This window comes from Herpailurus yagouaroundi, unplaced genomic scaffold (genome assembly GCF_014898765.1).
Source record: "Herpailurus yagouaroundi ecotype Mexico unplaced genomic scaffold, PumYag 140, whole genome shotgun sequence".
NCBI classification, from domain to species: Eukaryota; Metazoa; Chordata; class Mammalia; order Carnivora; family Felidae; genus Herpailurus; species Herpailurus yagouaroundi.
This window is the reverse complement of record NW_024412395.1, coordinates 71,352,755-71,375,535: the sequence shown is the minus strand read 5'-3', so window position 1 is coordinate 71,375,535 and position 22,781 is coordinate 71,352,755. Positions and strand designations below refer to the sequence as shown.

General features: G+C 41.3%; 1 long non-coding RNA gene and 1 other non-coding gene across 2 annotated transcripts; one reads left to right on the top strand and one right to left on the bottom strand.

Moving 5' to 3' along the window:
* Positions 1–2,331: 2,331 nt before the first annotated feature.
* LOC121030280 (uncharacterized) lies at positions 2,332–17,662 on the bottom strand. The gene is made up of 2 exons (XR_005790155.1): positions 17,488–17,662; positions 2,332–2,923 (listed from the first exon to the last, which is right to left on the bottom strand). It is a non-coding gene; the product is annotated as an uncharacterized LOC121030280 (long non-coding RNA).
* A 4,765-nt stretch (positions 17,663–22,427) lies between these two features.
* LOC121031196 (U4 spliceosomal RNA) lies at positions 22,428–22,566 on the top strand. The gene has a single exon (XR_005790608.1). It is a non-coding gene; the product is annotated as a U4 spliceosomal RNA (small nuclear RNA).
* The last annotated feature ends 215 nt before the right edge of the window (positions 22,567–22,781 follow it).

Genomic DNA, 22,781 nt, shown 5'->3' with positions numbered 1-22,781 from the left:
CAGATTTTCAGAATTTGCCTGATTCTTCTTTTTTGGGTTATCACCTCCGTGGGTAACTGAGGGAATTGGTAAAGGAGGCAGGGGTCTATTTACTCAGTCCTTTCGAGTCACTTTGATAAAATACGAGATTGCGAAATGTGAATTCTGCGATCTTCCTCCCCCTTTCCTCACAACCATCATGCCCTAAAAATGCTGCTACACTTTAACACATTAATTCCATTTTTGTGAATGTACCCTAGAGAAATAATTTAAAATATGCAAAAGCCTTTATGCCCAAAGACACTAGTAAAAATTCATTGTAATAGAAAAAAATAGAAATATTCTAAATAGCCAACAATAAAAGAATGATGAAATAAACTATGAGGTATCCGTTACAAATTTGTTTGCAAAAGTTGAAAACAACATGTAGGTGTGTATTATAACATCTGACATAACATAAGAAAGTTTAAAATCTGGGTGTGCATACTGTATTAACTTCCCATTGCCGCTGCAAAAAGTTACCATGAATTTAACGGCTTAGACAATATGAGTGGATTATCTCAGTCGGAGAGGTCGAATGCCTGAGATGCATCTCAGTGGCCTCCACTCAAGACATCTGCAGGACTGCATTCCTCTGGGGTGTTCCAGGGGAGGATCCATTCCCTGCTTTTTCCAGCTTCTAGAGGCCATCTGCAGGCCTTGACACAGGGTCCTCTTCTCCAGTAAGCTATTTTTCTGGCCTTCTTTTCTGCCCCCTTCTTCTACTTTTAAGGACCCGCATTGGGCACACCTAAATAATCTAGGAGAGTCTACCTTCTTTAAGGTCTGCTGATTGGCAACTCAATTACATCTGTGGTTTTAATTCCCCTTTGTCATGTAATTTCACATATTAGAAGTAAGATGTGGATACGTTTGGGCTGGGTCTGGGCAGGGATCTTATTCGTTCCTACACACACTGTGCAAGAGAAACAAACCAGACAACCAAACAAAACTAAAAACAAAGACGAACAATGACACAACTAAGCGTAGAAACTCCAGATGAGAATATACCAAAATGTTTGCATTGCTCGGTGCGGTGTGGGTTATTGTTTTAGTCTCCTTGCTTTTCTATGATTTCCAGTTTTTCCTGTGATTTATTATTTTCTAAATATGAATAAAATTCTTATTTTGATCATGGGAAAAATAAGTCTCATCAAAAAAAAAAATTTTTTTTTAAGCCCTGCGGCTATAGCGGCCTGGAATTTTACTCTTTTATCTTTTCACATGAATTTTCTGACTTGCAAATCAACTAGTTAAAGGGAATGAAAGAATGGTAAGTGCAAATAGTTATTGATCAGTACAATTCACCCTGAAAATATATAGTAACACCAACCCCATCGACTTAGAGAGGTCAGAATTGCCCGTCGACTTGTGGTTATGTCTTATCTCTACAATTAAAAACCAAACAATTTAAGAGCAAGTATCAATCACATTTTTTATTGTCAAACTGCTAAAGAGACTGTTTAAAAGAGGGTATAATCTGATCCTCATACAAATAAAAAATAAACCCGTCAAAGATTTTAACTCGATAATTAATGAGGGGACCAGTAAGATGTTACAACCTGTCCAGAGGAGAATTTAAAGGACCATACATATATGTAATCAGATAAGGAATTCTGAAATAAATTCACAACGGGATGCCAAACAGGTATATTCACAGGGTTATAATCAATTCCTTTCCACCAGACATGGACAAGACCAGTATTACATTATTATTTACATTATTATCAATTCTCTAACAACTTAGAGAGTTGCAAAAATAGCCAAAAGACAATGAAAATCAGAGATAACCCAGAAGGTCATGCTAGACAAGACATTCAAAATTCCTGGGTTTTTTTTTTTTTTCTTTTCCTTTTTCCTTTCTGTTTCTGGCCCATTTCAGTATTCTTCCTCAATTTTTTCTGACAATACAATACCTCACATCGTACCTTGTATGTAGTGGGCACTTGCTATAAATTTGGGTTTTGAATGTTTGATTGAAAGTTCAATTCTGGGGCGCCTGGGTGGCGCAGTCGGTTAAGCGCCCGACTTCAGCCAGGTCACGATCTCGCGGTCCGTGAGTTCGAGCCCCGCGTCGGGCTCTGGGCTGATGGCTCGGAGCCTGGAGCCTGTTTCCGATTCTGTGTCTCCCTCTCTCTCTGCCCCTCCCCCGTTCATGCTCTGTCTCTCTCTGTCCTAAAAATAAATAAACGTTGAAAAAAAAAAATAAATAAATAAATAAAAGCATTTGTTAAAAAAAAAAAAAAAAAGAACAATTCTGCACTTGTTGTCCTAACTGTACTTGGAATGCCAATCATCCTATTCTTTTTTTTCTTTGTCTGGGGCCCCTAGATCATTGCTCTTCTTGCCTAGCTATGCTTAACTTATAAGAAGAAAAACGTTTCTGCCCTCAGGGTTTAGCTGGACCTATTAGGGCAATATCGCAGAAGGAGAACGAGCACCTGATATTGAGTCTTACCATTAGTTTTGTACAATTATGACAAGAAGTGATCTCAGGCCTTGTTAGGACTGGAAGCGATATACTCTCTCCCCTATCTTGAGCAGGAACTTATGTGGCCCTGAAAAAAAAAAACACTCCAGAGATGGCCAGGTGGCAGTCAGCATTCTGGTCTGGGTTGTGTATCTAGAAGATCACAGCAAGATTTCCCTCCAGTCTTCCAAAGCTAAAATAAGCTATGTGTTTCTCAACAAGCGTTAAAGTTTTCTTGAAAAGGCTTCGTTTTTAAAGAATCCCTTCCCATAACGTCGGCAAAAAGCCATAAACATAGATGGACTTTTCCTTCAGGAACTAGAGAAACCAAGCGGCTTCAGAACATGGTCTAAGTCCATGACGTTCACCAGATGGGTAAAGAGGCAGAAATTAAGCACAATTAGAATTCCAACTGAAGTCATCAAAATCGGAAGGCTGAAAAGAAATTTTAAAAAATCTATGAAAGATTCCAGCTACTCACACCAACAACTTCAAAAATAATAACAATTGTATTTTAAAAGGCGATGTATTTTAAAAGGGTGATGTATAGAGAGATATCAATGAAATCTTATACCCAGTATCAGTCCTCTAGTACCCTTGGATGCACGGAAAACCAGATCAAACCAAACAAGGTGAGATACCCTACATCTTTCCAATTAAAACCCTGAACAATTTAGGGGCACCTGGGTGGCTCAGTCGGTTAAGCTTCCAACTCTTGATTTCAGCTCAGGTCATGATCTCAGGGTTCGAGATCCCAGGGAGAAAGCCCTGGGTTGGGCTCTGGGGTGACAGTGTAGTGCGTAGCCTAATTAAGTTTCTCTCTCTCCCTGTCTCTCTGCCCCTCCCTCACTCATGCATTCTCTCTCTCTCTCTCTCTCTCTCTCAAAATAAACTTAAAAAAAAATAAAACCCTGAACAGTTTAAAGTACAGAAAGATCTATCCACATTCAAAACAAAACAAAACTCTTCCATAATCATTTATAATTGCCCCTCAATCAAACCAATCTGTGATTTGAAAGAATACATACAAGGAAGAAACAAGTTTGGCATGGCACCAACAATCGGCCAACACCTTGGCATCCGTTCGTATAGAATCCGCCACTAACGGTCATAGTAATTCTTCTCATTACGGTGTTTGCATGCACATAAATCAGATTCAGGTGAATTTACAACGTGCCATGAACTGTCAGACTTAGAGCAGCCAGCAGATTGTCTTAAGTGATACAGGATTCATGCCTTTGAGCAGCACATCGCTCTCAGAGCTATTGGACTACATTCCAGATGTACCTTCCTCAGTATTTTTCCATTTCCATAAACTGATGAGTTTATGTGTGACATTTTAAACTTTGATTTTTTTGCTGTTGCCTGATTTTCATTCTAAGGGAATGTTGAAACTTAGATCGGGGGAGGAAACCACATGCAGTCTTTTTAAATGAGATCTGATTTTTTTTTTTTTTAAGACCAAAGCACCCTTGGTGCAGAGGCAGCATGTGGCCATGTTCCCTTAGAGTGTCGCCCATTTAACACTTCAAGCTGCCGTCTCTGCAGGCATTTGAGCTTTTTCTCTTCCTCCTGAGCTTACAATTTCCAGGTGCACTTCAAACAGACTGAGAAAGATAGCCCCTTGACTGCATGCATTTCAAGCCTATCTTTCCAATAGGATCTAAGCAGCTGCCACATTAAACAGGAAACCCATGGGTCAAAATCCAAACTGAGAGGGAAGAGGTAACAAGCAGACCTGAGCCAGAGGTAATTTATGATTAAGTTAATGAAATTCTAATTAGCCTTATAAAGCCCCGAAGTGTTTCCTGCAATGGCTTGTCATGAAGCCTTTATTCAAGGAAAGCCAGAGTGCGTTAGATGTGGGTCATGTAGCATATCGTCACATAGATTCATTGTTTATATTCTCTCTTTAACACCCAAGCAAACTCTTAAAGGCAGAAAGGTAATATGAAGCACTGAAGGGGAAAAAAAAAAAAAAAGCAGCAATCTGTTCAGACCCAATGTGACCCTTGCTCGGGGGACATCTGGGTAATTGTTCAATTTCTCCTGATTTACAAAACAGATTGTTATCAGCTTAAATAATGTTTAATAAATTCACCAAAGAGCACTTCTGGCCTGCTGTCCAGGTCCTTTTAAGAGTGGAATTGTCATTAGAATTAAGAACATCTCAGAATCAAAAATAGAATGTTATTAACAGTAAGAACCCTTACTTAATTAAGCATGTCTACTCACAGGCATTGAGCAGTGCCCTCTGCAGAGCAGAGGGAGGGATGAAGATCTTCTAGCAAGTTGCCTGTGTGGGAGTGAGTCCCCGTTAATCAGGCGTGCCCAGATCAGGCCTGCGCCAGCGATGGGAGGCGTTGCAGTGTTAATGGAGGGAGCCTGCGCAATCTAGTCTGAAGTGTTATAGCTGGGAAATATATCTCAAGAGAGAGAGGAACAGAGAGTAACTGTGCTTATTTAAAAAAGAAGACAAGAGTCAAAGATAAGCCCATGTTCAGCCTCACTTTCACACTTTTAGATTTAATTAGCTTATTAGGATAAAATCATATTCAAAAGGCAACAGCTGAAAAAATCGTTGGAGGCCAACATTCAGAATCCTAGCTCTCCAACTTGGACCTTCCTTGATCTGATTTACTGGCGTCCCATTACTTTGATAATTATCCAAACAGTTTATGCAGGGCCTGTGCAGGTAGGCTGATATGCCGGCCTGCAAAAACTGACCCTTGAGATCTTGGGTTTCGTGTCCTTTGCCACTCTGGCCTACATCCAACTGCTTTCCTTTGATTCTGTCATTGCAGAAGATTTCCAGGGTCATCGATTCCCTCCTATTTCTCGGCTCTAGTGCAGTGGTTGCAACATGAGTTTGTTGCAAGAAAAACAACTTCCTCTGTCCAAGTTTCTTCTAGATGGACTAAGAATTTAATTTACATGAGACAGATTAACCAGAGAACATCAAACTTAGTTTCATATGTCCAGGGAATCCACACGGACATGAAATTCCAAAGACAGGCAAAATGAGGTGTATATATGCCATCCAGAGCTAAGGAGCAGGGTAGGAGTCCGGGATACAAAAGGCAAGAAGGTCATTAGCAAGCAGGTGAGGAGAGATGTTTGGAAAACCAAGGCGCCCTGCTGTGCAGATCAGTTTCTCAGGTAAAAGGTAATCTCTGAATAGCTGTCTTCCTGGTACACTTCTTCTTCTAATCTTTTTAGGCAGTTAGGAGAGGAAGGTCAAAGTTTCTTCCTGAGTCTTTTGGTCCTTGATTGGTTTCAGCTCAAAATAATCTACATGCCTTTGAGACCGTGCATGTTGGGGTGGTCTGCCCTTGGCCCCCAGAAATTAAACTTGAAAAAAACCTTTCATAATGATACCTAATAATATTTATCTTTCATGCAGCACTACATAAAACATAATTACTTCTAATAAATTATTTCATTTAATTCTTTTAGGTATCCTTTGAGGAAAGTATCGTTTGTACCTCCATTTTCCAGACGGGAACACTGAAGCATAGAGACTAATAATTTTTCAGGGCTATGTAGTGGGACCAACATTTAAACAAAGGTATTTTGTTTTTAACGTCTTCACTGATGCCCCATAACTCACTATGCTATGTCTGCCTCTCCATTTTCTATGAATTTGAGATGCTCATTTAACTGTTGAATAATAAATAATTTTTACACATCCTGCCCTGGAAATATTACTATCGCCCAGGATCCCCAAGTGCTTAATGTATTTCTAACAAGAACAATGACAAATGATGACAATGCAGACTTGCATAGAAAGGACAAATTGTTCTAAGTTGCAGGATGCGTTCATCAACCAGCATGATTAAACTGTCCCCACTTAAAATAATTCAAGTTTTCATTCCTTCATACTCATGCCCACTGTCCCCAACTGTAACCAACATCTGAAAGAGCACCTCCAGTTTAACAAACTCAGGGTTTCCCTGGAAGAAAACTTCCCATGAAAATACATTACAGGAAGTCAAAGAAAACACACGCTATTTTTTAGGACCATGACTGGTCTTTTTCAAATCATGGGGGCATGTGTTCATCTGTTCTATCAAGTGTCCTGAAAAATAGATGGTAAGGTATTAGTAAAAAAAATGTGTGTGTGTGTGTGTGTGTGTGTGTGTGTGTGTGTGTGTGCTATGCACACACATATGGGTAAGAGTACTACTTCAACTGTGATTGATAAATTAAAATCATTGTTAATCACTTAAATCTAAATTGCATTGGAGCTGTCAGAATAAATACCCTGGATTGAGGCTAAGAAATCTAGAGCATGTTTAAATTGGGATTTTATTTTTGTTATTTGGGCTTTGAGTTCTTTTGTAGAGCGGAGAGGATCACTCTCCACGAATGTCACTAGCGAAAAACAAAAGGCAAAGTGAAAACCAAGAAATAGATTATCCCTAGACAATATGTTACATCCCAACTCCACCATTTCCTGGACAATTCCCTGAGGCGTGATTAGCCTCGTTTCACAGACGAAGGGATTCAGACTTGGACAGGTTAAGCAATTTCCCAAGGATACTCAGACAGAAGGAAATGAGTAAGGATTTCAACCACACCGTTCTTGCTTCCTCTTCTGTACCTGCTAGCACTTTTCCCCAGAAAGATCATGATGCCTTCTCCCCATCTCTCCCTTTGCCTGATTAATTCTTACTGGTCCTTCAGGACTCATCTTAGATGTTACTTTCTATAGGAAGCCTTCCCTGGAACCCGTGTCTGGATTGAGCACCTCTTGTGTGTGTTCCCATAATACTCTAGGCACAGCATCCCCATCACCTCATCTGCATGGTATAATGTAGCTGCCTATTTTCTTACGGGACTTTCCCCTTCCATTCCCAACCACTGACTAAAGGTACCTTAATTACTACGGACTATGGTTTATTCAGTGTTCCATCCTCTGGGTTTAGCACAATGTCTAGCACACCACAGGCACCCCGGTGTTTACTTCAGAATAAAAACATCCGTGGTCAGGGGCACCTTGCTTGGCTGAGTCAGTCAAGCGTGCAGCTTCTGCTGAGGTCATTATCTTGCAGTTTGTGAGTTCCAGCCCCCCATCAGGCTCTGCACTGACATCTCGGAGCCTGCTTAGAACTCTCTTTCTCTTCTCTCTTTCTGCCCTTCCCCCATTTGCTCTCCCTAAATAAATACATAAAATTAAAAAAAAATCAATAGTTAAATGAATGGATGTAGACTCCCAAGCCACATACCTTGCTGCCACGGGTTAAGCGGCTTCTCAGCCAGCAACGCGCTGCCTCGCAGATCAAGCGTGTGGCAGCACTGATCACAGGGCCCGAGGGGAAATCGGCACTCAGTAAGCATTCTCAATAGTTAAATCCAGGTAGAGCACCCAAGGGCCTAAGCCAATTATATCAGAGAAGGGCATGAGCTTTCTCATATTTCAAATCAATTAAGACTTTGTCAATAGCACAGCAGTTTCGTCCTGGTATTGAAAACACAATTATTTCCTCATTATTTAAGTGGTGGCAAAGGATGAACTGCATGTGGCTCACTTAGCAGAAGTACAACTACGATGCTATTTTGTAAAATTCAGGCTGAGTAGACAGGACTAAAGACCTCAAAGACTAAACAAATGAAAATAAGCTCTCCTTTGGCTTTTTTTTTTTTTTTTAATCCCAGTGCTTTGCAAGGCCACAGGTGAGAACAAACAAAGAAATAAAATCACCTTGTTTTCTGTGAGCAATGCCACCAGAGTTCAAGTCTTGTTTGAGAAGACACGCAAGAGCGGTTAAAAGGGGGAGGAAAGCATGGTATTCCAAGGGAATTAGCCCTGATACTGAGAAGAGAATGAACAGAAAGGGGAATGTGGGAGAGGAAAACAAGATGATAGAAACTAAGAAAATCTTACTTTTCAGTCCTCTGGGCTTTCTCTCTCTCTCTCTCTCTCTCTCTCTCTCTCTCTCTGTCCTTCTGTGTGGGTGTGTGTGGGTGTGTCTCATTCTCTCTTTCCTCCCCCCCTCCTCACATTCCCTTGGGAATATAAAAGAAGAAATAGAATTACTACCTCTAGGTGAACACACAGGTGGTAGGCAGAATAATGCTCCCCCCCCCCCCAAAAGACGCCTATGTCCTAATCACCAGAACCAAGAATAGATCACTTACGTGGCTAAAGGGATTTTCCAGCATGTGGATCTTCTGGGTGGATGCAATGTATTTGCAAGGATCCTTGTAAGTAAAAGAGGGTGACAGGAGAGTAACAGAACTATTTGAAGACGCTACGCTTCTTGCTTTGAACACGGTAGAAGGGTCCACAAAGGATGCAGATAGCATCTAGCAACTCGAAAAAGCAAGCAAACAGATTATTCCTCCACAGGTCTGCCAGCACTTGATCTTGGCCTAGTGAGACCCATTTCAGACTTCTGACTTCTAGAGCTGTAAGAGAATAAGTTTGTGTTGCTTGATGCCACTGAGTTTGGAGTAATTTTTTACAGCAGCTAGAGGAGACAAATACATCTCCCAAATTTGCTTCATGAACCTGAGCCTCTGACATCTGGGATTGTTTGCCCCTGACAATCCTAATTCAACGTGTCCAAAACGAAATTTAGCATCTTCTCCCCAACTATCCTGCATCTCCCAAACTATCCTGCACGGTCTGGTACCCTGCCTTTCTTCCAGGGTGGGGCTAGATGCCTCTGATGCTTTTATTTCCTTCTGCCCTGTTTCTAATCTGTCTCTGCTCTCGTCAATTCCTCTTGATAAAAGTCTACCAAATAACAACATTTTCTATCCCCATTGTCATAATTCTAAAGAGGATTCTAATTCCTTAAACAATTATATTCTCAAAAGAATTTCATGTGAATTGTATAGGAAGACGTAGGAATTTATATATCATATATACTTATATATCATCATATATATTCACGATGGGAATAATGAAAGAAGAAACGGTAAGAGAGAAAAGAATCGGGGGAGGACCCTTGATGTCTCCCTCATCAACAGTCCCTGACTCAATCATCAGGCAGAAAGAAGGGATTTTCCCACAAGCAGTGAGTGTTCATCGGATAAACTAATCTAAGAATCTTCCAAATCTGAAAATACATAGTTCTTATGGTTAAAGAAAGTGAGGAGGACTTGTAGAGACAAGGGAGTGAAACAAAGTCCTTCCAAAACTATTCCCTAAATGCAGTTTTCCTTCATCTCGCCTCAAGCTTTTACTTGAGACACAACCATGATTTTCACAAGGCCCCTATCCAGGATGTGAGCGTGCCATACCTGAGGATTCTCCATCACTCCATAGCATTCAGAACCAGGTTCCTGGATCCCATCAACCCCTAAGATAAAAGGATTCAGCATGTAAGAGTCAGTTCGTGGACAGACCAGCTGACCTAGTTAAGGTAATATTTTACCTTGTGAAAGTGGGAGGGAGAACAGAATATGTCACCAAAAGTTTAGTTAGATACAGAAACTCTCTAAAAAGCCCAACTCTTAGAAACCAATAAAAGAGAACAGTTCACTTTCCAATGACAGCTTGTCACTTTCCAAGAGAAATGAGAGGACACTACATACTGAGTCTGTCCTGACATGTCCTCTAAGTTACTCAATTCTGGGTTTTAGAAAACTGTATATGTAGAGACATATATTCTCTTGTGATCTTTGTAAATATTTTGTTATTTAAGAAAGCCGCCTGGATATGTGATTTCCCAAGACAGATGAAAACAACGAACCATCTCACAAGAGTCGATCTCCAATAGAAGACCACTGCAGTGGGCATTCCCCAAACCTTGGAAGCACTACCCAAATTTACACTGTAGTCACTGGATCCTGATGAACATCCACAGACTCAGAAGGCAGTAACCAATGCTGTGCTACAGTTCTGGGCCCCAAGCCTTATGGGAAAACCTGGTGAAGACCTGCCCACCGGAACATCACTCATCCTAGATTAGATTCTAACTTGAGCCCACGTCTCTTGCCATTTTAGCAACGGCAATGTACCACACTTTCTGAAGCCAAGTAATATTTGGAATTTGATCGTGTAAATCATAGTTCAGCTTTATAAATGTAACTGTTGGAAAAGCGTGCAAATTAACGTTCTAATAGTAAAATATCTGCCTTTCTCCACCTTCCTTGCCCTTTCCTTCTTGTTCTTTGTAAGAAAGAATAGGAAACAGACTAAGAAATGGATCTAACCATGCTTGTTACTGTCCTGCCCAGGCAAACATTAGGTGAACACAAATTTAAGCAACTCAGCAGGATTGTTATCCAAAATTTCAGTGCTCTTATCCCCTCTAAATGGCTATCCAGAAAGTGGTCCCATCTCAGCCCAAGATGGGGTGTTCTTTCTGGTTCTGCAACTAAAACTACTTCAATAAATAAAAAACACTAATGAAGAATACCGCTGACATTCTATATATTATACCCAGTAACATTTGAAAAACAGGACCCACGCTGATTATAGGAATTATGGGAAGAACTCTTCCCTTCTTGTAAGAAAATCAAAACCAAAGAAAATGTTTCATTAACTAAACCCCATTCAGGAGATTTTCTTTCTTGAGAGTATACTTCTGATTGCTTCTATCCCAATCTTAATTTTAATTGTTGAGATTAAAGTCTTTGGAAAATCAGGACAGCAGAAATTATCATTTCAAAAACATAACATTCGCTTGTAGATGAAATGTCTGAAACTAGGGCAGTGAGCGAGTTTGCTAAGACATAAGAGAAGATAGGCTACCATCAGGCTGAAGCAGACAGAATACAGAAATCCTCAGGGACTCACCCGGTGCAATCTTGGTTTGTAAACAGCCATTAAAATGACTAAATAAAGAGTTGTCAAAGACATACCCTCAGCTACATATTCTGTAAAAACATGACTCTCGGGGTTGGCCTGTGTACATGGATCATAGACATTTAAAGAGATATAAATAACTTCCAGTTATACTATGTGTGGCTGATTCATTTTGTTTCGTCTTGCTGAAAAATGTTATACTCCATTTTATGGGCTTTTTCCCCCTTTGACGCAGTTTTTCCCTGGTGAGAAAAAGTGGTCTTCTTCTTCCTTAATTCCTGACCATTCTTCTCTCCATGTGGTTTTTGTCTTGTGGGCTATCAATATAGCAGTTCACATTAATTCATTGTCTCGTGTTAAAACAATGTCATAGACGCATGTGTTGTTACTTTTTAAACGAAGGTAATTTGAAATTGGGTCTAGTCTATGAACATAGGGAAATATTCACAGCATCCTTTAGATAGCTGCCTTAATTAAAACAAACAAAAACAGTAAGGCGATTAAAGAAGAAATGTTTGATCTAACCAACATTTGGGGGTTTTCTGTTTTGTTTTGGGTTTTGGTTTTGGTTTTAAGTACAACTTAAAGAGATGCTCCTGTGTGTCACAGAACTTGACATCACTGGGTGCTACAGTTGCTTTCCTGACCTGAAATTGAGACCTTATTGAGACTATCCACTAGACAAATAGTCTCAGCATAATATAATTGCAGCCAGTCTATGGGCATCTATAGGAACCGAGTCTATAACCCACACCAACAGAAGCGGGAAAAATAAGATAACATCTTTCTAAATACAAGCAAATACACTTGAAATGTCAAGGGTTGAGAAAATACTTCACGGTGAGCCAGATTCTTTGCAGGCATTAAGTCACTCTCACAGAGTGTAATGGGTAGACACTGAGAAGACCCCAGGTGTATGAATGCTATCGGAAGACCAGGGTACATTTTCCAAACTTTGCACCAAAGAGCGATAGTCCCTCTAAGATATTACAGGTGTTTCTTAAAAATTCATCTCAGTAGTCATAGAATAGAACCTCAGGAAATTCTTGCTTGACTAAAGGACTTTGCCTTGGCTATGCTGATGTGTGCTGGGGCGAAGAGTGAATCATATTATATACAGCCCTCTCCAGACTTATTCGACCCCAAGGAAGCTTTTCACAGAATATCTATTAGCATCTCACGGGGTCCCTAGTGCTTCGACGAACATGGTTTGGAAACCGTTGCATTTGTATAATGTGACAAAGCCCTTGGAGCTATAGCTATAAATTAAGAGTGGAGAGATGGTCATTCTAAAGCAGTCCCAGTCCCGGTGATATCGCCACAGGTAATATATGCCACACAACGACATTAGGTATTTTATTACAGCAACTCTCAGACTTCTAGCAGTCATCAGAAGTGGCAGGTTCGAGCCAAGTGACAAACAATTGTATTCTGTAACACCATTCGGGAGTATTTCTCAAGATCCCTTCACGTCCTGTTCCTCAAATTTTATGCAATTGTACATTCTTGGTGCCAGGACTCTCTGGCTGTACATTTAATTTTCGGTTTTGTTTCAGAGCCTTGTCATTTCATCAATCAGAGCCATTCCATCTGCTGAAATGCTGACAAATCCAGCTGCTTTGTCACTTCTAATCAATTTCATTAATGTTTCCACGTTCTATTTCAATTAGCAGCCTATTCTTTGGACTGTTTGATGACTTGATATTACCTACTGTCTGCAGATTAAAAATCAAATTACAAATTGCTTTGTCCTTGACATGAAAAATCCTTCCTTCTTTCCTGAATCATTTCTCTTTGGCACATTTACCCCTCTTAAGTGAAATTACACTCTACCATGCTGTGAAGTAAGGAGTTCAATTGTTATACAAGGAATGGATCCATACTGGGATGTTCATCTTGACATTCACTTAATCCTTATGCCCTCATTCAGAATTCAATCTTCTTTCATCTAAGGCTTTTCATTGTTGTGAATTTTTCCAGCCCATTAAACACTTACTTGAAATGTTATTTACTTGGCCAAAACCCTCATGCGTTTTTTTAATTCATCCGACACAATACCTGTATTGTCTGCTGTCTGCAATTCTTGACTTTGAAAACCATTGAAGAGGACCAGTTGGACAGATTCATCCTTGTCACTGATTCCACTACCACATAAACCCAAGCAATGATGAGGTAGTCATTTGAATGCGTTTCTTCAAGTAGATCTAACTTATCTTCCCTGCCTTTCTCCTCTTTCTTAACGTCGTGAAAATCCTTCTGCGCTGACTTATTTTAATTGTATAGAAACGTACAGACTTTTATTTTTGTAACCAAATGCAGAAATAGCACAGAATTTTGACTGTCCTTCCCCATGCTTCATGTCACAACTAACAGCATGGAGATTTAGTAGCCTAAAGCTATACAGCAACAGCGCTGTGGGTCATATTTTTAACTTTAATGACAATCTGTAATTGCCTGCAGCCTGCCTTATTTCTGGCCCTGCTGATTTCTTGAGGACCTGTGATAACACAGCTCCAACTTGGCCCTCTAATCTGGCTCGTGCCCTCTTTTATGTGGTTTTTTTTTTTTATATTTTTTCAGGGTTATCGGGGCTTACAGGAAAGTAGTCAAGAGTCTACAGCTCACCCTCCTTCTTCAGGGCATTCCAAGGAATTAGAATTTCCTTCCAGCCTGCAAGCTTTCATAACTGTCTGCCTTTTCCTGTGGCTGGAGTGGTGAAGGCTTGAATAGCAGAAGCTTTGCTTCAAATTGAACTGCCCGATACCGGCCTTGAAATCCCCTTTAGCTTTAATCTTTTTTAGACATTTGAAATTTTCAAAATACCACTTGTCAGGATAAGTTCTCATTTCCTCTAGCATAACTGAAACACCTTTTGATTGTACTTAAGAGATGTTGTTATTTCATTCCTCCTAGAAATGTTACCTTCATTAAATGTTTGCAATGAACATCCACGCGTCCATTTATTAAACAAACACGGACCGGATACCAATCGAGTGTTAAGCACTGTCTTGGAAGTTACTAGAATTCAACAGGAAACAAAGAAGACATTGTCCCTGTCCTTCCCAAGGAGCTTACACTCTAGTGGGGGCCTACAATGGTTAGTGAGAGAGACATGATTGCTAGAGAGAAAGAGAGAGAGAGAGAGGAGGGGGCTGTGATATTACCATCGAACAAAGAATGACAATAAAGAGAGAGGCAGCATATCACCATGGTAAAGAGGATAGACACAAGAGCCAGAACATGGGGTTCAAATCCTGCCATCCCAATGAAGAGCTGTGACCCTGAGCAAGTGATTTAACTCCTTGTGCCTCGTTTGTCTCATCGGTGCACTGGGGCAGTCATAGTTCTGCCTCAAAGGTTTGTTGTGAAAATCAAATAAGTTGCTATTGTAAGGCGTTGAAAACAGTGTCCAGCACATACGAAATTGCCACCGGCTTACTTGTCAAATTAAAATTAAATAACAGATCGTAGGAAAACACTATGATCTGGGAAGCGTATATTACTCTTGAGAGCCTACTGCAGGGCCGTCTAAGTTAGTCTGGGAGAAGTCATGGAAGGCTTCTTAGAGCAAGTTGAGATCTGAAGCCGGACAGAAGTAGCACCACAAGGGTGGAAGAAAAGGGAACAGAGTGGTATCTATACAGCGAGAACCTGCGTGTCCATTAAGGACAGCTAAAAATAGCAAGGTGACAGTTTAGGGGCCATCTTGAAAAACTTTGGACTTAAAGTTCCAGAAAGCCAGAGGTCAAGAAGGTATATAATAATTATAATGGAGAAAAGTATAAGCATTGTGGGTAAAACAGGACAAGAGCCCCAAATGCTAAAATTCAGAAGGTCCTTTAGATACTTGAAAGAGTAAACCTAGAGCCAATCAAAGGTAGCGCTGCTGCTTCCCTGATTGTGAACTTCCGGGGCTAATTTCCCCATGAAGTGACACAGATTCCCCAGTTTGGGGAAAAGCTGGGACATTCTGGAGCGACATCCCTACTTCCAGCGCTGGGGCCACCTCCCCCAGCCCCACAAACACAAATACAAAACAAACACAGCGTCGGGGCTAGCTGGAGCAAGGGCTCATTCTTGGGTCAGTAACTCTTTCCATCAAGCCCTCTTTTGCAGGTTCCGGGAACTGACCACGACTTTGCGGTTCACGCAAGCCACGCTCCCTGCAGGGAGATGGATGTCGATGGCTTAAACGCTGCCCTTCCCGTGACCCGAAATAGACTTCAGGTTCCACCCCAGCGCATTACTCTACTTCGATCACGCAGAATCATATGAAGCAACCATTTATGTAAGTCCAAAATGATAGAGTACCTGCAGTGTCATATGGTTAAACCCAATATACGTTACAGGGATTTTTTAGTTCGTTTCAGCGTTTCGCTGAAGGCTAAGCCACCAGGACCGCAAGTGGCTTCTTGGGCTCTCGGTGAACAGTGAAGTAGTGCAGAGCCTTCCCTGCATAGTGAAAGTCTCTTTATACACATCCTCCAGGTGTTGGAAAAATTTGTCTTCTTTTAGAGAGCCAAATGTACCTTTTTGTAAATTCCACGCGTCGGTACCGGTTCTGTTCCTCTGAAGCTACCTGGAACAAATCATCTTCTCCTCTCACCAGAAAGTCCCGGACATCCCAGAAATTCTCCAGTCTTCCTAGCTGCGTATCATCAGCGGGTTTGCCTAGGATGTCTCCCCTACTTTAACTTTAATCCATGAAACAGCCCTCTGGATACCGTGTTTCAGCTTGTTGAGAGCTCCTCCCCCACCCCCCAGCTATGCCCTGAGACAGTCTACATAGCTTCTTCTAACTCCTTAGCCCTGAGATACCATACCCAGAGGTGGAGGGTTTACCAAAAAAAAGTCTTACGGTTTCAAGAAAGGCATTATGGTTTTAGCGCCATGATTCTGTGATGACATTGTTGTAAGTCCCTGTCACCGTTGAATCAAGCGGTTGATGGCATAGTGATTTGGGAGGAGTAGTCACTGTGTCTGTGACTGCGAACAACAGAAAAGACAGAGGGTGGCTGGACAATATTTTTTTTATTATTTGAGAGAGAGAGAGAGAGAGAGAGAGAGAGAGAGAGCAGGGGAGAGGGGCAGAGGGAGAGCGAGAGAATCCTGACCTGAGCCAAGATCAAGAGTCAGATGCCTCATGAAAAGATGCTCAACGTCACTCCTCATCAGGGAAATACAAATCAAAACCACACTCAGATATCACCTCACACCAGTCAGGGTGGTTAAAATGAACAAATCAGGAGACTATAGATGCTGGCGAGGATGTGGAGAAACGGGAACCCTCTTGCACTGTTGGTGGGAATGCAAACTGGTGCAGCCGCTCTGGAAAGCAGTGTGGAGGTTCCTCAAAAAATTAAAAACAGACCTACCCTATGACCCAGCAGTAGCACTGCTAGGAATTTACCCAAGGGATACAGGAGTACTGATGCATAGGGGCACTTGTACCCCAATGTTTTTAGCAGCACTCTCAACAGTAGCCAAATTGTGGAAAGAGCCTAAATGCCCATGAACTGATGAATGGATAAAAAATTGTGGTTTATATACACAATGGAGTACTACATGGCAATGAGAAAGAATGAAATATGGCCCTTTGTAGCAACGTCGATGGAACCGGAGAGTGTAATGCTACGTGAAATAAGCCATACAGAGAAAGACAGATACCATATGTGCTCACTCTTATGTGGATCCTGAGAAACTTAACAGAAACCCATGGGGGAGGGGAAGGGGAAAAAAAAAAAAGAGGTTAGAGTGGGAGAGAGCCAAAGCATAAGAGACTCTTAAAAACTGAGAACAAACTGAGGGTTGATGGGGGGTGGGAGGGTGGGGAGAGTGGGTGATGGGCATTGAGGAGGGCACCTTTTGGGATGAGCACTGGGTGTTGTATGGAAACCAATTTGACAATAAATTTCATATATTGAAAAAAAATAAAAAAATAAAAATAAATAAAAAATAGAGTCAACACAGAAAAAAAAGAAGTCAGATGCCTAACCAGCTGAGCCACCCAAGCGCCCCTTGGCAATAAAGACTTTAAAAATTATTTTACACAACAAGACCACGGAGGTAGGTGTTTCGGGGGCTTTGTAATTCAGAATGTGGAAAGGCATCTCTGAAATTTTCCTGTTTTCCTTTGTCACCAGATGGCAAGCTCCAACAACCTTGACCTTACGTGACAGCATCCAAAGGAGAAAGCAAGGAGATGGAGGAGGGAGAGAAACAAATAATGCTTTTTCACCTGATGGCTGCTTATCGGGAAAGACCAGCTTTCCCAGGTGTCCTTATAGCTTTCTGATCGAAACGGGTCACACGCCTATCACGCTATGCCACTGCTTCTGAAAGTAGTGGAAACTGCTTCTCCAAGCGGTGGAAACTGCTTCTCAAAGTGTGGTCTTCAGACCAGCAGCATTGGCATCACCTGGATACGTAAAAAATACGAACTCTCGGGCCCCATGCCACGCCTGCTAAATCAGAAATTCCAGAGTCAGGGCCTGAGATTCTGGGTTATAACAAGCTCTCCAGGTGATTTTGATTCATGCTAGGGTTTGACAGCCACGGCCCCAGTCACTGGCAAAGGAAAACCAGATGCTTCACCAACCACTTTTCATCCATTAAAACTGGGCACATCGGGGCCTGAATTAAAACTGGGCTTGTGGTGGCCGAAAGGGAGGAGAGGAGGGCAGAGGTGAGGAGTGAAAGTGGAGAAAAAAATGGGAGGAGGAGGAAGAGGAGCAAGAGAGCCCCAGTCCTCGCGGAAATGGGGACTAGAGGTAGATCTCAACTCAAACTGAGCCTGTTGCTGGAAAAGCGTGTAAAATCATTGATTTTTGCAGTTTACAGGGAGCCAATGCAACTAATACAAAGCTGGAGGAAATCAGTTTTCTAATGAAAAATAGACTTGATTACTCTACTTCAAATGTAATTTGGGAGAGTGATAAGTACTATACCATGCGCATTTGCCAAGAAGTGATACACGCTGCAAAAATCAGTAGTTAATTAGAACTTCAGTGAAGTGCCAGTTTTCATAGGGAGTACGAGATAGGGGAAGGGATGCCATTTAGCAAAATGAAAATTAATGGCTTTGTGCCTCTTCCTACTTTTGAAGAACTGGCTTTACATCTACCAAACGGTATTAGAAAATGTGCAAAGTAGGGGCGCCTGGGTGGCTCAATCGGTTAAACGTCTGACCGGCTCAGGTCATGATCTCACGGTCCATGAGTTCGAGCCCCGCATCGGGCTCTGTGCTGATGGCTTGGAGCCTGCTTCCGATTCTGTGTCTCCCTCTCTCTCTGCCCCTCCCCCATTCACACGCTGTCTCCCTCTCAAAATTAAATAAACATTTTTAAAATTTTTAATAAAGAAGAAAATGTGCAAAGTTTACTTTCCAATCATCTGTGGCCACACTGCCCGTATGGTAGCCACTAGGAACATGTGGCTGTTGAGTACATGAAATGTGACTAGTGCTGAGATGTTCTGTAAGTATGAAAGGCACCCCGGATTTCAAACACTTAAAACAAAAATAAGAATGCAAAAAAAAAAAAATCTCATTAACAGTTTTTATATTGATAGCATGTTGAAATGATAATATTATGATATATTGGGTTTAATAAAATACACTAAATTAACTTTACCATTGTTTCTTTTCCCTTTTTTTGTGCAACTGCTATAACACTGAGAATTAAATATGTTGTCTGCCTTACATTTGGATTAAGTAGTAGCACTGAGAGTTTACGTATTTGATGTAGTAAATCTACTTCAGTCAAACTCATGGAAACTTTTTTTTCAAATATCACCCAAGCAAGTCAAAAGGAAATAGGGGGAATTTGTAGTTGCCCATGACATAGGATCTGAGAAACTCCAGTTGAAAAAACATCCCCATCCACAAGTCCTTTATTACCTCCAAGAGTTCATGCCTTCAAATTAACCACACTTTCCTTTTTCCTTAACTGTCTTCACTTACTACATAAATATACTTATGAGAGGACTCATATATTAAATATACATAAACTGGGAATGAGAAAAGACTTTCGGAGATCTTCAATTTCCATTTCTTCCCTTTCCTAAAAAAAAAAAAAAAATCATCTGCTCAAGATCAAGTGCAGTCAAGATGTTGACCCAGTTCTGGGTTCTCACTTCTCTTACTTCGTTTCACTTTAAAGTAAATAAATAAATAAAAATGTACTACCCACCACAAATATTCCAATGGTGCATTTCCTGCGGTGGCATTCAGGGGAGATCTAACAGTGGATCTATTTGGTGTTAGTTTTGAGAAAGTGAATGATTCAGTGAATGAATAAGAAATTCTTTTCCAAGTTACTCAGGTAGTTTTTTTGTTTCCAACAATATTGAAGGATACATCTTTCTTTTTTTTTTTTTTTAACCATCTTGTAAGCGATAAATTCCATACCTCCTCTGTTCTGACATCACTGGATTCTGACTGTCCATAGGTAATCGGTACTGTTTTGATGCCTCTGCTGTAGACACTCGTGGCGATTTCTTTAAACAGTAGTCACCTGTGGGAACCAAATTATTCTACATGATCTTCAAAGGCTGTCAGAAGATGCTTTCTTGAAATTGTATCACTTCGTGAACAAATGTGAAATCCTTGGTAAAGCCATGGGTTTCTTTATATTTATGATGTTGGAAGCCCTTCTCAACCTGACTACCTACAGTACATATTTGCTGTGAATGTTTTCTTTCAGTTCATATAAGCACAATGCTGGACAGCAGCCAAATTATTTCCTCACTCGGGGAAAACAATGTATTGTTACGCACATTTTATTGATTTCATACAACATTTTTCAAGTCAAGAAAGAAGTAGGATTCCCAAAAAGTGAACACCATAGTCCTCCTCCTCATCACAACCCCCAGCTAGGCAAATGCTTGAAAGAAATGCCTTAAATATTTTAAATCCAGCTGTGTGAACTTGTCACATGGAAGGCCCCTCCAAATCATTAAGCAAACTGTCTGAGGCATAGCTGACACTTTTAGCCCTTACCTGACAAATCTGACAGGAGTCACTGTGTTAACTAACCCCCAACTCATCCTCTGGAGCCCTTCCTCTTCTCTATGAATGGCTCCTGCATTCAAGGCTCCTGGAAAGTTTTCTTCAACCACGATAATCTGGGGATAATCTCAAACTGTTGGCTTTGTCCAGCTTTTGCTTGTGAAGGCTAACATTTTATGCTGGACTTCACCAGTGAGGGATAAATTAAACAGAAGTAGCAAATTGTTGAAAGTTTTTAAGGACCCTGAGTTTGATAGGTAACTGTGACCCCAGGCCCCTCACGTCCATTTTCTGCATTCTCTACGTCAAACTGTGGCCAAATCTAATTGAGTTTGTCTCCTTCTACTCCCATGGCCACTGCCCCCTCAGCCCAGGCTCTGCCTCCCTCACCTAGGTTTTTGTGACAACTGCTAACAGATCTCTTTGCCCTGGGCTTTTCCTCTCTCTTTGATTTGATCTCCATATGGTTGCTTATGTTATCTTCAGAAAGCACAGCTCTGATCACAAACTTCCTTTTTCACAACGTTTTGAAGGCTCCTCGTTGCACACAGAACCAAACCCAAAACTTTCTCACTTGGCTTTTAAAACCGTGCACGCTCACCAGATCCAACATTTCTAAAGGGCCTCGTTTTCCAGGCACTCATGCAAATACCAAAGGTTATAAAAAGCAACAAGAATATTAAGCATTTGTTGGTAGTAAGAGATAAAAAAGAATCAAACACGGTTCTTACCAGCAGAAGTTCTCTTCTACCTGGGACACAAGCAAATCCTAAGAGAGAGGCTTATTGTATTCCACTGCTAATTCCCACACACAGTTCCACCCGTTTGTCCCCCACACACTGTTGGCAGGAATCCTCTCCTCCAGCCATTCAGGAAAACGCCTAATCCTTAAAGACACACAACACTCCACTACCTCTGCATGTTCGCTCATTTGGTCCTCTCCATCTGGAAGCCTTCTGCCTCCACGTCCTTCCCGGGGGGCATCCATCGTGACAGCTCTCCTCCAATTCAAAGGATTCCTTAGGGCTCTCTCAGAGCCCCTCAGCCAGATTGATACCCCCTCGCCTTTCCCCACAGTGTGTCTGGTGACATTAAACACCTATCGTAATAGGTTGTATTATAGGGCACCTGGGTGGCTCAGTCAGTTAAGCGTCCGACTCTTGATTTTGGCTCACGTCCTGATCTCACAACTGTGGGATGGAGCCCTGAGTTGGGTCCCCGCCTGGGCAGGGAGCCTGCTCATGATTCTTTCCCTCTCCCTCTGCCCCTGTTCAGCTCTCATGTGCAGCTGCTCTCTCTTTTAAACAAACAAACAAACAAACAAACAAACAAATAAAGTGTTACATTACTACTTCTTGTCCACTAAATTTGAAAGACCTTAAAAGCATGGATTTTATCTTTTTTTTTCCCCCACTATGTCTCCCAAGGTACCCAGAGCCTTACATATAGAGAATCCCCAACAAATAGTTGATAATCTGCAGTAAATTCTTTAGCAAGGGTCCTTGACAAGGTTGTACTTGATATATTGCTTCCTTTTGTTGAAATTCGAAGCCATTGTTTTCCACGTCGTATTAAGATTTAGCTGCAAATACCCACTAAAGTTTTTTATAGCTTCTTTAACCAGATTGCGAGGCAATTCTTTTTTAGCCAGCAACATAATGTGGGGAAAGACAATGTTCCTTTTCTTTAATGAGTTCTGCAATCACAGATTTCCTTGGCTATGTCTTTCTTTCGTGATCCTTGATCCACACGGTGATGCTGTAACCATGGTAGACACTGAGCCACAAAGCGGTCCCAATTCTAAACATTGGTTGGCCAAAACAAAATAAAACAAAAGTTCTCATCAAATTAAAAGTTCTAATTAAATGGCGTGGCTAAATTCCAGGTTTATGAACCGTTACCATCTTCTGCTTTGGATAGAGTTACTCTTGGGCTCCATAACACAAAAGCCATGCCTGTGCAATGACAAAATAGTCATCAATGACGTTTTTAAAAAATCAATTCTCAAACCTGGCGGGGGGGGGGGGGCGGTGGTGATGAAATAACCAAAGGAGTTTTTCTTATCTCATATAGACAGTATGGTTGGCTAAAGTGTGATTTTCTGCTCTTCACCTCACTATTTTATTACCTTGTACATAAGAAACATTTTTGGATAAAAAAGTACCATATTAAGCTTTGCTCAGTGGCAGTATTGTAGCCAATGAGGTTTATCCGAGGCGCGATTATTGCTAATTGAAAAAAGTACCAGGGGCGCCTGGGTGGCGCAGTCGGTTAAGCGTCCGACTTCAGCCAGGTCACGATCTCGCGGTCCGTGAGTTCGAGCCCCGTGTCAGGCTCTGGGCTGATGGCTCAGAACCTGGAGCCTGTTTCCGATTCTGTGTCTCCCTCTCTCTCTGCCCCTCCCCCGTTCATGCTCTGTCTCTCTCTGTCCCAAAAATAAATAAACGTTGAAAAAAAAATTAAAAAAAAAAAGTACCATATTAAACTCTCTGGTGGGTATAAGAAAGATAAGCTGAGATCTTCAG